At 36.8% G+C, this 13,591-nt stretch overlaps 2 non-coding genes across 2 annotated transcripts; both read left to right on the forward strand.

Annotated features, from left to right (window-relative positions):
* The first annotated feature begins 773 nt into the window (after positions 1-773).
* LOC127859097 (U1 spliceosomal RNA) lies at positions 774-936 on the forward strand. Its single transcript, XR_008039285.1, has one exon. It is a non-coding gene; the product is annotated as a U1 spliceosomal RNA (small nuclear RNA).
* Positions 937-11,827: 10,891 nt separating this feature from the next.
* Positions 11,828-11,990, forward strand: LOC127859085 (U1 spliceosomal RNA). The gene has a single exon (XR_008039276.1). It is a non-coding gene; the product is annotated as a U1 spliceosomal RNA (small nuclear RNA).
* The last annotated feature ends 1,601 nt before the right edge of the window (positions 11,991-13,591 follow it).

Below are 13,591 nucleotides of genomic sequence, written 5' to 3' on the forward strand. Positions count from 1 at the left end.
CGTGCGCGCTCTCTCTCTCTCTCTCAAAAACAAAAAAAGGCGCGTGAAAATTGTCTCCCAAAGAAAGAAAGTGTAGAACCAGATATTGTTCTCCCTGTACCACCAACAACCAATCAGTCATCTCGGTCCAACCACACAAACGCAGCCCCTTTTCTACTATATTAAACTTCAAAACTATTCTGACCCTTGCAACACCATTAAACACCTGACAATATCCAACAGCACAACAGAGAGAGCCCATGTGAATTTACACCAAGACACAGGGCAATAGAGTAATATCTGTACTAATCTATGTTTATGTACTAACAAGTCCTCCGCGAGGGACGTTAAACGGGGGTGCAGTGTATCGGTGCTGTACACCGGGCACTTAAAAGAACCAGGGGCGCCTCTGGAATCGGGGCGCCCTCTGTATCCCGCTCGAACCCCCACTAACACCTCTTGGGGCGGAGAGCACAAAAACCACACACAAACTTTAAGGAATTAACATTAATGCCAATAAGGATAATGATACTCTAGAGATAATAGGAATACTACAAAAACCATTTTGATAAAAGGCAAACCACTACATAATCCATTAAAAAAAAAAAAAAAAAAAAAAAAAAAAAAAAAAAAAAAGCATCTAGTCACATTAAGGTCTCATTGGCCATCGTGCTATGATGTATAATATGACCTTATTTTCTCCCCTGAAGGGTCACAGGGGCAGGTCGATACATCTGTAGTCGAGAAGACGCTGGACGACCTGTAAATAAATCTCAAATACACACACACAAATCATACTTACCTGGTACAGGGAACACCTTGATCAAAAAGGAGGTTTCCCCAGGAAGAGGCCCTTCCATTGCACTTCGGTTGGGCTGACGCCTGCGATAGCCCCAAATGTGGGTTACTCGGGTACGCAATTTATTTGTGTGGGGTCTGCGTTCGCGCTAACCCTGAAAATTATCAGAAATGAGTTATTAAATTGTGAAATGTCACAAAAACAATATATAAATGTTATTAAGTAGTGCAAGGGCATGATTTTTTTTCAGACGCCAAATATAGTCTAAATTGTATATACATAGCGCTTCTACGTTTTTTATAACGGCAGTTGGTCATTATGAACACTTAATTGCGGATCTGTGGCTGCAGAGACTAAATGATTTCAACAATAACATTGTGTTAAAGGTTTGAAAGTTTTGTCACCGAAATGTTTGTAACGTTTTTCTGTGAAATGATATTTTAGAAGCATTTTTTGGTTCTCATAAGTATAACTTTGATAACAAGATGATGTTTTTGTCAACAAGCAAATATGTATTTACGCTCTAGAAGTGATATTGTAGTAAAATCTTCATTAAACTTGATCTGAACATTTTTTCGAATACTGTTTCAGTTGAGTTCAACAATCGTTGTGATTCCTCGAAAACCATTGTCACCAAGGAGCGGGGCAATTAAATTGGAAAGGCTATTGTGATACCTTGTACACTCCTTAGAAGTCACATTTTTAGTCGTTTTTATATAATTAATAATTGTTAGAATATATTATTTCCATTATTATTTAACCATTTTAATAAAATGTCTGCAATGAGTACATCACCACCAACAACAAAGGTTTATTGTGATATACAGGCAACCGGTCCCTGACACAAGTTCTGGAACAAAATTGCATATATACACAAGCATTGGCGCACAAAACATCATCAAACATGAACTGGTTTAGAATTAGCATATTGGGCAAGGTAGTTAAAGATAAGTAGCTACCCTACAACGTAAGTAACTCATTCTGTCTAACTAAAGCAAGGTGCATATACGACGTTAGGTCCTTAATATAAGTTTCATTTTGACTTGACATTAATGTATGAAATTTCATTACATTGTGATTTATACGAAATTTACTCGGAATTAATCGTGCCTTTAAATATTTAAAAATTGGACAGATAAGAACAAAGTGATATTCCGTTTCAACTTGTTTTGGATTACAAATTTTACAAATTGTTTCTTGTTTTGGAACATTAGAATACCGACCCCTTTCTATTTCAAGTTAATGGGAACCTAATCTAAATTGCGAATAACAATGCCTGTATTTTCGCATGCATAGGATGCCAAGGTACGATGACTTTATATTTTTATACATACTCAGTTTTGGTGAATTGTTAATAGTTTCTCTTCATGATGTATTGGTCTCTAAGACGTATCGTAAATTCGTTTAAGAAAGTGCTTGAATGTGGAACATAAACTTAGTTCCAAACGCATCCAATTCAAGCCTTCTGGGGTACAATTTGTGAATTAGTGCCCTTACACGTCTTACGACATTCTGCAGCAAGACTCGATCAAGTCACATTTCAATGGTGCTTAACAAAATGAGAAAGGATGTGTGATTCGCACTGCTTTTCCGTTACTTTATGAATGCAAGTATACACGTTTGTCTTAGTTATACAGTTTTTACAAGTCAGTGCGACCTTAAATGTGCACAAAACAAGTTGTTCTCCAATACTTTACATGTAAGAAAACAGCACAACATCTTTGGACCAAAACTTTTAATAGTAAACCCATTCTTATCCAGAGTACAGTGGAATCCCGATATGTCAAAGAACAAAACAAGATACCGGTAGATACTTCGAGATAACAGATATTCGAGTCATCCGATTTAGTACATGAGCATTTCTTCAATGAAAGCTCCTTTAGAAGCATTTAGCAATGGTATCAGCCCGTATTAAGCAGTTGTTAAACTTTGAAATTATACTCATGGCTTTATATTTAGAAATAGTATGGATTTCAAATGTTAGAAGGGGCTTAATCTGTATTTCGAGATATTCAATAGTTCGACGAATCCGACTTTGAAATAACGGGAGTCAAATGTATGCTTTACATGATATATTTGCTTTCGTTACATTTGCACAGACACACTTGTTGATTCCAGGAAGTAGCACAGAATGGTGGACATCCTGACCCGGCCCCTTGTGGACATTTACTGGCAGCATCGCAGTGGCTGAAAATAAAACGAGGTAACTTTATCATGAAGGTTCTACACAAAGAGATCACTTAAAGAGGTGTCATGGGTACCGTCTGATGCAGGACGGCATTTCGTCCGTCTAGCCAGGAAAGGAAGTAAACCCAGCTTGTGGTAATTTTGAGTACTGTTTGAACAAAAGGACAATATGTCACTTAGATTATTTTCAGTTTCTGTAAGATAGAATCTCGTAACCACCCACCAAGAAGAATAATACCACAATAAATTTCAGAATACTTTATAATCTCAAACAAAACAGTAGAGCGATAACGCACGTTAACGATAACCTATTCAGAGCTTTTTTTTTAAATAAAGGTTTCCGTCTGCTAAGGTTTATAAAGGGAAGTAACGTAACCTTGTGCCAAACGACACCATTTGGACTGTCCTAAATTGAAAGATTTCGCAGACGACAGATAATTAACAGAATATGGTAACACATATGGTAGGGTAGAAATCATTGTGATAAAAAGAGAACGTGCTCATCTTGACTCATCCATTTTAGAAACGCATCATCTGACTGTATTTCAAAGTCATCTACTTTATGCCGTGTTTTGGATTCATTAAACCATGATGTCTTTAGGAACAGTAACTTCATTTGTTGATTCACTGAATTCCTATTACAATAAATATCCTTATCCGGTACGAAACAAGTCCTGGCTTTTACATATCATCAAAAAGAACACTCGAAAAGGAAATTGCTCTTAATGAGCGATTTCTCCTTCTTCCTACAATTGATATTGGCCTACATGAGAAATCCGTTTTCAATTTAACCAAAATGTTATGTTTTCGCAATTCGTAAGCAAATTCGTATTCAATCTAACGATCATTGTTTAAGTTTCAAGGTTCTAGTGATAATAGTGAAGGAGGAGATAGTGGCCAGGACGACAAAAAGGCAATTTTGGGTGGGTGCGGCCTATGTGGACGTGGCTCTGGGGTGGGTAATGTGGCTTGGATTTCAAATATGCTGAAATAGCTCGGGATCTTGACCACCAAACTGGCTTAGATTTTAATTAGGCTGAAATAGCTCAGAATCTTGACCACCAAACTGGCTTGGATTTTAATAAGGCTGAACCACTTGGGGTGTTGACCACAAAACTGGCTTAGATTTTAATTATGCTGAAAAAGCTCGGTATCTTGAACACCATACTGGCTTGGGTTTTAATGATGCTGAAATAGCTTGGGATCTTGATCACCAAACTGGCATGTATTTTGAAAATGCTGAAATAGCCCGGGGTCTTGACCGCCGAAATGGCTTGGATTTTAATTATACCGAAATAGCTCGGGGTCTTGACCACCAAACTGGTTTAGATTTGCTGAAAAACTCTGGATCGTGACCACTAAACTGGCTTTGACTCTAATTATGCTGAAATAGCTCGGGGACTTGACCGCCAATCTGGCTTGGATTCAATTATGCTAAAATAGCTCATGATCTTGACTTCCAATCTGGTTTGGATTTGCTGAAAAAGCTCTGGATCTTGGCCACTGAACTGGCTTGGATTTTAATAAGCCTGAAATAGCTTGGGGTCTTTACCACAAAAATGGCTTAGATTTTAATTATGCTGAAATAGCCTGGGGTCTTGACTGCCAAAATGACTTGGGTTTTAATACTACTGAAATAGCTTGGGATCTTGACCACCAAACTGGCTTGGATTTAAATTATGCTGAAATAGCTTGGGGTCTTGGCCGCCAATCTGGTTTGGATTTTAATTATGCTGAAATGCATGTAGCTCGGGGTCTTGACCGCCAATCTGGCTTGGATTTTAATTATGCCGGAAAATCTCGGTGTCTTGACATCCAAAATGGCTTGGGTTTTAATAATGCTGAAATAGATTGGGATCTTGACCACCAAACTGGCTTGGATTTTAATTATGTTGAAAAAGCTTGGGGTCTTGTCTGCCAATCTGGCTTGTATTTTAATTATGAATTAGCTCTGGGTCTTGACCGCCAATCTGGATGTGAAGATAATTATGCCGGAATAGCTCGGGATCTTGACCATGAGATGTTCAGTATTAATTTGAAGTGAATAAATGAAGAATTTATGTTAAAACACAATCTTGGGTGGGCGTGGTCTATGTGGGCGGGGCGCCCCAGCGTTGGTAATGGGGCTAAGCATAGTTGAGATTGACCGTATTGTCCTAAGAGATGTTCAGTATCAATTTGAAGTAAATCGGTGTAGAAATGAAGAAGTTATTGTAAAATAACCTAAACAAGATTGTTAACAAGGTTTTACTATAGCCATGCAAGGAAAACTGCCCCTATAGCCATATAAGAAAAACTGCCCCGCCCCCATAACTTTTGATCCAGGGGTCAGATCAAAATTCCAAATGCAGGGTCGCACATATGCTCATAGCTACCATGTGTGTAAGTTTCAAGGGTCTAGTGCTTATAGTGTAGGAGGAGATAGTGGCCAGGACGGACGGACAGACGCCAGAGATAACCACAATATCTTTTTTGAAAAGCGTGGGGATAATTATACGAACGTTTTGAAATCGTTTGTGTCTTGTTCCCTGCCGCTCCATTAAGTCAGCCAATAAACAGGTTTTATGAGAACAAAAGCGCGAACAGATTAAACATATAAATAATTTACAGGTAGATGATGCATAAGACTTTCTGCAAACAAACACATTCAGATAGTGTCGGCTTCATTAAAAAAGGATATAACTTCAGATTGGAACAAATAACAGACAGTTACTTCCTTTTTAATGAAATCGACGACATACGCATACGGCCTATTGTTTTGTTTTTCCATTTGTAACTCACGTGTATGACAGGAGCAGGCGGAGTTTATGCACTGTTCATGGTATCCGTCCGTACATTTGTCCGAACATTCTGAGGTATCTGCACAACCCTGACACACCGTAAAATAAGTAACATATCGTACGTATCGATCGAAAAGGACGTACCTCCAACTTGGTAAAGCTGGATGTACGTCCTTTTCGATCGAGGTGGACGATACGTTCCTCTACTTCATGTGGTTATTTAAGAGTTTTTAAAATGGAAAGCAGATGATGAAAAATGACAATTATCTAGTAGAAAACATTGAAACAAAGAGAGCAATTGCTTATTACAGGCAATAACATCCTTTACGATTTCTTAAGTCGTTTACTACTGATATTCTAAACCATGTTCACAAGTAGTATTGGGCAAAAGGGCAGGTTTATTTGATGCAATTTGGTTCATTTTAACGTCATTTTTAATATAATTCAGCTACAGTGGAGTCTCGATATGTCTCGATATGTCGGAGTTCATAAACCATACACAACACTAACAGGCGTAAAGTGTAACACACCAACATGAAATTAAAACTAGTAGAACACAATCAATTTTCAATTCTTCCATGGCGTTGGTAAGTCGGTCACAGACTTGTCTGTGTCAGAAAATCTCATGATATCTTGCAGTGTTCTGTGTATGGTACACATGATATCTTGTAGTGTTCTGTGTATGGTACACGTGATATCTTGTACTGTGTATGGTACAAGTGATATCTTGTAGTGTTCTGTGTATGGTACACGTGATATCTTGTAGTGTTCTGTGTATGGTACACATGATATATTGTAGCGATCTGTGTATGGTATACGTAATATCATGTAGTGTTCTGTGTATGATACACATGATATCGTGTAGTGTTCTGTGTTTGATACACATGATATCTTGTAGTGTTCTGTGTTTGGTACACATGATATCTTGTAGTGGTCTGTGTTTGGTACACATGATATCTTGTAGTGTTCTGTGTATGATACACATGGTATATTGTAGTGTTCTGTGTATGATACACATGATATCTTGTAGTGTTCTGTGTATGATACACATAATATCTTGTAGTGTTCTGTGTATGGTACACATGATATCTTGTAGTGTTCTGTGTAAAGTACACATGACATCTTGTAGTGTTCTGTGTATGGTACACATGATATCTTGTAGTGTTCTGTGTATGGTACACGTCATAGCTTGTAGTGTTCTGTGTATGGTACACATGATATCTTGTAGTGTTCTGTGTATGGTACACATGACATCTTGTAGCGTTCTGTGTATGGTACACATGATATCTTGTAGTGTTCTGTGTATGGTACACGTGATATCTTGCTGTGTTCTGTATATGGTACACACCATATCTTGTAGTGTTCTGTGTATGGTACACATCATATCTTGTTGTGTTCTGTGTATGGTACACGTGATATCTTGTCGTATTCTGTGTATGGTACACATGATATATTGTAGTGTTCTGTGTATGGTAAACATGATATCTTGTAGTGCTCTGTGTATGGTACACATCATATCTTGTTGTGTTCTGTGTATGATACACATCATATCTTGTAGTGTTCTTTGTATGATACACATGATATCGTGTAGTGTTCTGTGTATGGTACACATAATATCTTGTAGTGTTCTGTGTATGGTACACTTCATATCTTGTAGTGTTCAGTGTATGATACACGTCATATCTTGTAGTATTCTGTGTATGGTATACGTCATATCTTGTAGTGTTCTGTGTATGGTACACATGATATCTTGTAGTGTTCTGTGTATGGTACACATGATATCTTGTAGTGTTCTGTGTATGGTACACGTCATATCTTGTAGTGTTCTGTGTATGGTACACGTCATATCTTGTAGTGTTCTGTGTATTGTACACGTGATATCTTGTAGTGTTCTGTGCATGGTACACATCATATCTTGTAGTGTTCTGTGTATGATACACATCATATCTTGTAGTGTTTTGTGTATGATACACATGATATCGTGTAGTGTTCTGTGTATGGTACACATGATATCTTGTAGTGTTCTGTGTATGGTACACTTCATATCTTGTAGTGTTCTGTGTATGGTACACGTCATATCTTGTAGTGTTCTGTGTATGGTACACGTCATATCTTGTAGTGTTCTGTGTATGGTACACATCATATCTTGTAGTGTTCTGTGTATGGTACACATGATATCTTGTAGTGTTCTGTATATGGTACATGTCATATCTTGTAGTGTTCTGTGTATGGTACACGTGATATTTTGTAGTGTTCTGTGTTTGGTACACGTCATATTTTGTAGTGTTCTGTGTATGGTACACATGATATATTGTAGTGTTCTGTGTATGGTACACATGATATCTTGTAATGTTATGTGTATGGTACACGTGATATCTTGTAGTGGTCTGTGTATGGTACACGTCATATCTTGTAGTGTTCTGTGTATGGTACACATCATATCTTGTAGTGTTCTGTGTATGGTACACATGATATCTTGTAGTGTTCTGTGTATGGTACACGTGATATCTTGTAGTGTTCTGTGTATGGTACACGTGATATCTTGTAGTGTTCTGTGTATGGTACACATCATATATTGTAGTGTTCTGTGTATGGTACACATGATATCTTGTAGTGTTCTGTGTATGATACACGTCATATCTTGAAGTGTTTTGTGTATGGTACACGTGATATCTTGTAGTGTTCTGTGTATGGTACACGTGATATCTTGTAGTGTTCTGTGTATGGTACACATAATATTTTGTAGTGTTCTGTGTATGGTATACATGATATCTTGTAGTGTTCTGTGTATGGTACACATGCTATATTGTAGTGTTTTGTGTATGGTACACATGATATATTGTAGTGTTCTGTGTATGGTACACAGAGATAAGTTGCTATTTCGTCTGGTTCGTTAAGTGCTGTCCATGATCGGCCTTTGCATGTCGACGTCATGGAGACAATGTCGTATCGCTCGATTCCTGAAAGTATGTTATGACCGAATTACTCTATTCCACAATAAGTGGGTTATGGAGGGACATTGTTAACTCCCGTGAAAAGCATTAATGTCATACCACGCTTGTTAAAAAAGACAATGCAACATAAGTCAATCTTGTGTTATATGACCGTCTTCAATACATTTAAATGTGTTCTATAAGACAAATGACAGCTTAATACAGGGTGCTAGTCATGTGGAACGCTCCGGTTAAACCTTCACCTGGTTTCAGAGGTATTCATGTTTTGCTTCCGAGTGGTCGTTTTATACAAGATCGACTGTACTGTGTACTATTAGTTGCTAAAGATCTACAGATGAAGCTTTGATTTCGATATCCCCTATTTGTGGATAACGAAATCAGATCTCTTTGTGCAGATGAATAATTGTACGCCCTTTCCCTCCATCCATGAACCGCACATGTTCTTCGTGTGGCATTTGATCCATTTACTGCTCGAACGAACACAATTTGCTGCAGACAGCACACAATTGTTTAAATAGCTTATACCAAGGTATTACAATTTGTGTGATTGGTTCATCAAAGTTAATGCAACAACATTTAAGCTAGAATTACGATAGTATCAGACTGGTTACTGCATGATAGGTAGTTTTCACGAAAGAAACTTAGCCGCGGTTGTACAAGGTCATGTGAGCAAAGGATAAATTCAACAAAAAGTTATACACAGGTGCAATAAGAAGCCACTAAACTTGAAGTCAAACCACAGGAACTTTAAATCCCATAAATACAGAACGTTTGTTTATTCATGTATAAAAATAGTTCCCCTCTCTAAACCCACCCCCATCCAAACACACAAAACAGGAATGCACCGCATAATCGAGATCTACGGCTACCCAATACAGACATTTGACTGGTACTACAGATGTTCATCGCAATTTCGTGCGTTCTAGAAGCCATTGCATGGCGTCACAGCTTGCTTTCCGGCAGTGAAGATTGAGTTTATGATACAACACGAGTAAAGGTCTATGTGACTTTAATTTCAGAAGTTTTCGGAAATCTTTACTCCATGTATAGAGCCACTCCCAAAGCAATTTATATTTCAAAATTAAATGTTCAAATTAAGCGCTAATGTTCTACATAAAAACGTCAACATACTGTTTGCGTTTTCGACAGACACGTCAACAATATTACGTCACGCAGAGCTGCATCACATAATGGGATTTCCCACCACATTTTTCTTCTTTGTTTTAAAAAGACAAAACCAACCGTCAAGCATTTTTTATTATTATCTTCAGAAAAATACTTTCTGGTGGTAATCTCATATCAGCCAATGGACTAAATGAAGTGTATTCATTCGTGGGTAGCCGCGGGCATTTTTATGAATGTAACCTTAAGGTCACCTAAGGTCAAAAGTGACGTTAAACAGCTTCGCCGAAAAATGCTGCTCGGGCAGGAATTTTGCTGGTCGAGCAGCATCTAGATACTGCTCGAGCAGCAAATATGCCTTTCGATCAGTAATTTAATGCTCGAGCAGCATTTAAAGCGGCATTTTAACGTTTGGGGAAATTGACAAAATTGAAAAATGTTGTTTCAGATTCGCAAATTTTCGTTTTAGTTGTGATATTTGTGAGGAAACAGTAATACTGAACATTTACCATGCTCTAAAATAGCCATTATATGCATCTTTTGACGATATAAAAACCTGAAAATTATAAAGCGTTGCAACGCGAAACGAATTAATAATTTGGAGAGTTCTGTTGTTGTCGTTATATTTTGTGAAATTACGAAGATTGCTTATATAAAGTATAAAATACTTTCGTCATTGTATCCGGAAGGATGGCCGAGTGGTCTAAGCAGGAAACTTTTTACTCCTGGACTCCAGGGGTCAGTGGTTCGAACCCTGCTGAGGGTTACCTTTTTTCTATTTGTAATTGTATTCTTGATTTTTTACTGGAGCTTTTTATATCCAACGTTTACAATTATCAGTATAAAGCATTTAATGACAAACTTCAAAACATGCCAAAATCTGTGAAAAGGCCCCTTTCAATGCTGCTCGAGCAGTACTTTTTTTCTGCTGCAGCAGAAGTTAAAATTCGACCCCTTTGGTGCGCCATAGTTTCGAGTAATGAGCCTGATTTCGCCGTCCGAATAGGTCTAGGGGACGAAACAAATAGCATTTTTGAACTTTAAACGGATACCTAAAAATGCCGTAGTCACAGCCTTAAATAAATATTCGATAAAATATTCAAACCTGGTTTGACTGCTCGATAAAATACGAAAGTCTTTAATGAAGGATCGATGCAATAATCAAACCTTGATTGAGCTTCTATAAAATACGCAATCATTGATTGAAGCCTCGATAAAATAAAACAAACAAACATTGACTGAAACCCCGATAAAGTAAGAAAACCTTGATTAAAGCCTCGATAGAATTCGCAAAACTTGATTGACGACTTGATAAAATACGCCAACATCGATTGCCCCTTCGATAGAATACGCCAATCTTTATTGGAGACTCGATACAATAAATACGCAAACATGTATCGAAGGTTCAATAAAATACACAAACCTTGTTTGACGCCCGATAAAATACGCAACTATTGATTGATAATCGTCGATGTCGATGAAATTAATAAAAATTACAAGACAGTTCTAAGTGTTTATATGTTTGTTTTTGCATATGGTTCAAATCTGGCTAGAGTGAGTATTCTCTTTAAACAACGATGAATTATTACATTGGTTTTAATTGGTTTTCTTGGAGTTGTTAAGGGGCGAGATAGCGTACAATTGAAATGCCTTACGTTCTCAACTATAAATAGAACTACATGGTTGACTCAATCTCTTAAGCTATTTTTGGATTGCCTTATAAGGCTTTGTTAGTAGCATATGCTATTTATAAAATAATGTTCACTTCCGCTATGTATAAATTCAATATTCTGTAATCAAACATGTTAAAACAAATAAGTAAGTTATATTAAAATATAAATTATAGTTCAGGAATATTTTTCTACCTCACAAAAATTGATTTAAATGTAACATTTTATGAATAATTATATTTCAGACAAGCTTAGATAATTTCATTACTTTTGTCAATTTAACATGATTGCGAATATAGTGAACGACAATAAATAATAATTTGACTTTAACAAATCATACTTACCTGGTACAGGGAACACCTTGATCAAAAAGGAGGTTTCCCCAGGAAGAGGCCCTTCCATTGCACTTCGGTTGGGCTGACGCCTGCGATAGCCCCAAATGTGGGTTACTCGGGTACGCAATTTATTTGTGTGGGGTCTGCGTTCGCGCTAACCCTGAAAATTATCAAAGAAATGAGTTAATAAATTGTGAAATGTCACATTAACAATATATAAATGTTATTATGTAGTGCAAGGGCATGATTTTTTTTCAGAAGCCAAATATAGTCTTAATTGTATATACATAGCGCTTTTACGTTTTTTATAACGGCAGTTGGTCATTATAAACACTTAATTGCGGATCTGTGGCTGCAGAGACTAAATGATTTCAACAATTACATTGTGTTAAAGGTTTGAAAGTTTTGTCACCGAAATGTTTGTAACGTTTTTCTGTGAAATGATATTTTAGAAGCATTTTTTGGTTCTCATTAGTATAACTTTGATAACAAGATGATGTTTTTGTCAACAAGCAAATATGTATTTACGCTCTAGAAGTGATATTGTAGTAAAATCTTCATTAAACTTGATCTGAACATTTTTTCGAATAATGTTTCAGTTGAGTTCAACAATCGTTGTGATTCCACGAAAACCATTGTCACCAAGGAGCGGGGCAATTAAATTGGAAAGGCTATTGTGATACCTTGTACACTCCTTAGAAGTCACATTTTTAGTCGTTTTTATATAATTAATAATTGTTAGAATATATTATTTCCATTATTATTTAACCATTTTAATAAAATGTCTGCAATGAGTACATCACCACCAACAACAAAGGTTTATTGTGATATACAGGCAACCGGTCCCTGACACAAGTTCTGGAACAAAATTGCATATATACACAAGCATTGGCGCACAAAACATCATCAAACATGAACTGGTTTAGAATTAGCATATTGGGCAAGGTAGTTAAAGATAAGTAGCTACCCTACAACGTAAGTAACTCATTCTGTCTAACTAAAGCAAGGTGCATATACGACGCTAGGTCCTTAATATAAGTTTCATTTTGAGTTGACATTAATGTATGAAATTTCATTACATTGTGATTTATACGAAATTTACTCGGAATTAATCGTGCCTTTAAATATTTAAAAATTGGACAGATAAGAACAAAGTGATATTCCGTTTCAACTTGTTTTGGATTACAAACTTTACAAATTGTTTCTTGTTTTGGAATATTAGAATACCGGCCCCTTTCTATTTCAAGTTCATGGTAACCTAATCTAAATTGCGAATAACAATGCCTGTATTTTCGCATGCATAGGATGCCAAGGTACGTACCTTTTATGACTGTACGATGACTTTATATTTTTATACATACTCAGTTTTGGTGAATTGTTAATAGTTTCTCTTCATGATTGGATGTATTGGTCTCTAAGACGTATCGTAAATTCGTTTAAGAAAGTGCTTGAATGTGGAACATAAACGTTGTTCCAATCGTATCCAATTCAAGCCTTCTGAGGTACAATTTGTGAATTAGTGCCCTTACACGTCTAACGACATTTTGCAGCAAGACTCGATCAAGTCACATTTCAACGGTGCTTTACAAAATGAGAAAGGATGTGTGATTCGCACTGCTTTTCCGTTACTTTATGAATGCAAGTATACACGTTTGTCTTAGTAATACAGTTTTTACAAGTCAGTGCGACCTTAAATGTGCACAAAACAAGTTGTTCTCCAATACTTTACATGTAAGAAAACAACACAACATCTTTGGACCAAACT

Source organism: Dreissena polymorpha, chromosome 14 (assembly GCF_020536995.1).
Source record: "Dreissena polymorpha isolate Duluth1 chromosome 14, UMN_Dpol_1.0, whole genome shotgun sequence".
NCBI classification, from domain to species: domain Eukaryota; kingdom Metazoa; phylum Mollusca; class Bivalvia; order Myida; family Dreissenidae; genus Dreissena; species Dreissena polymorpha.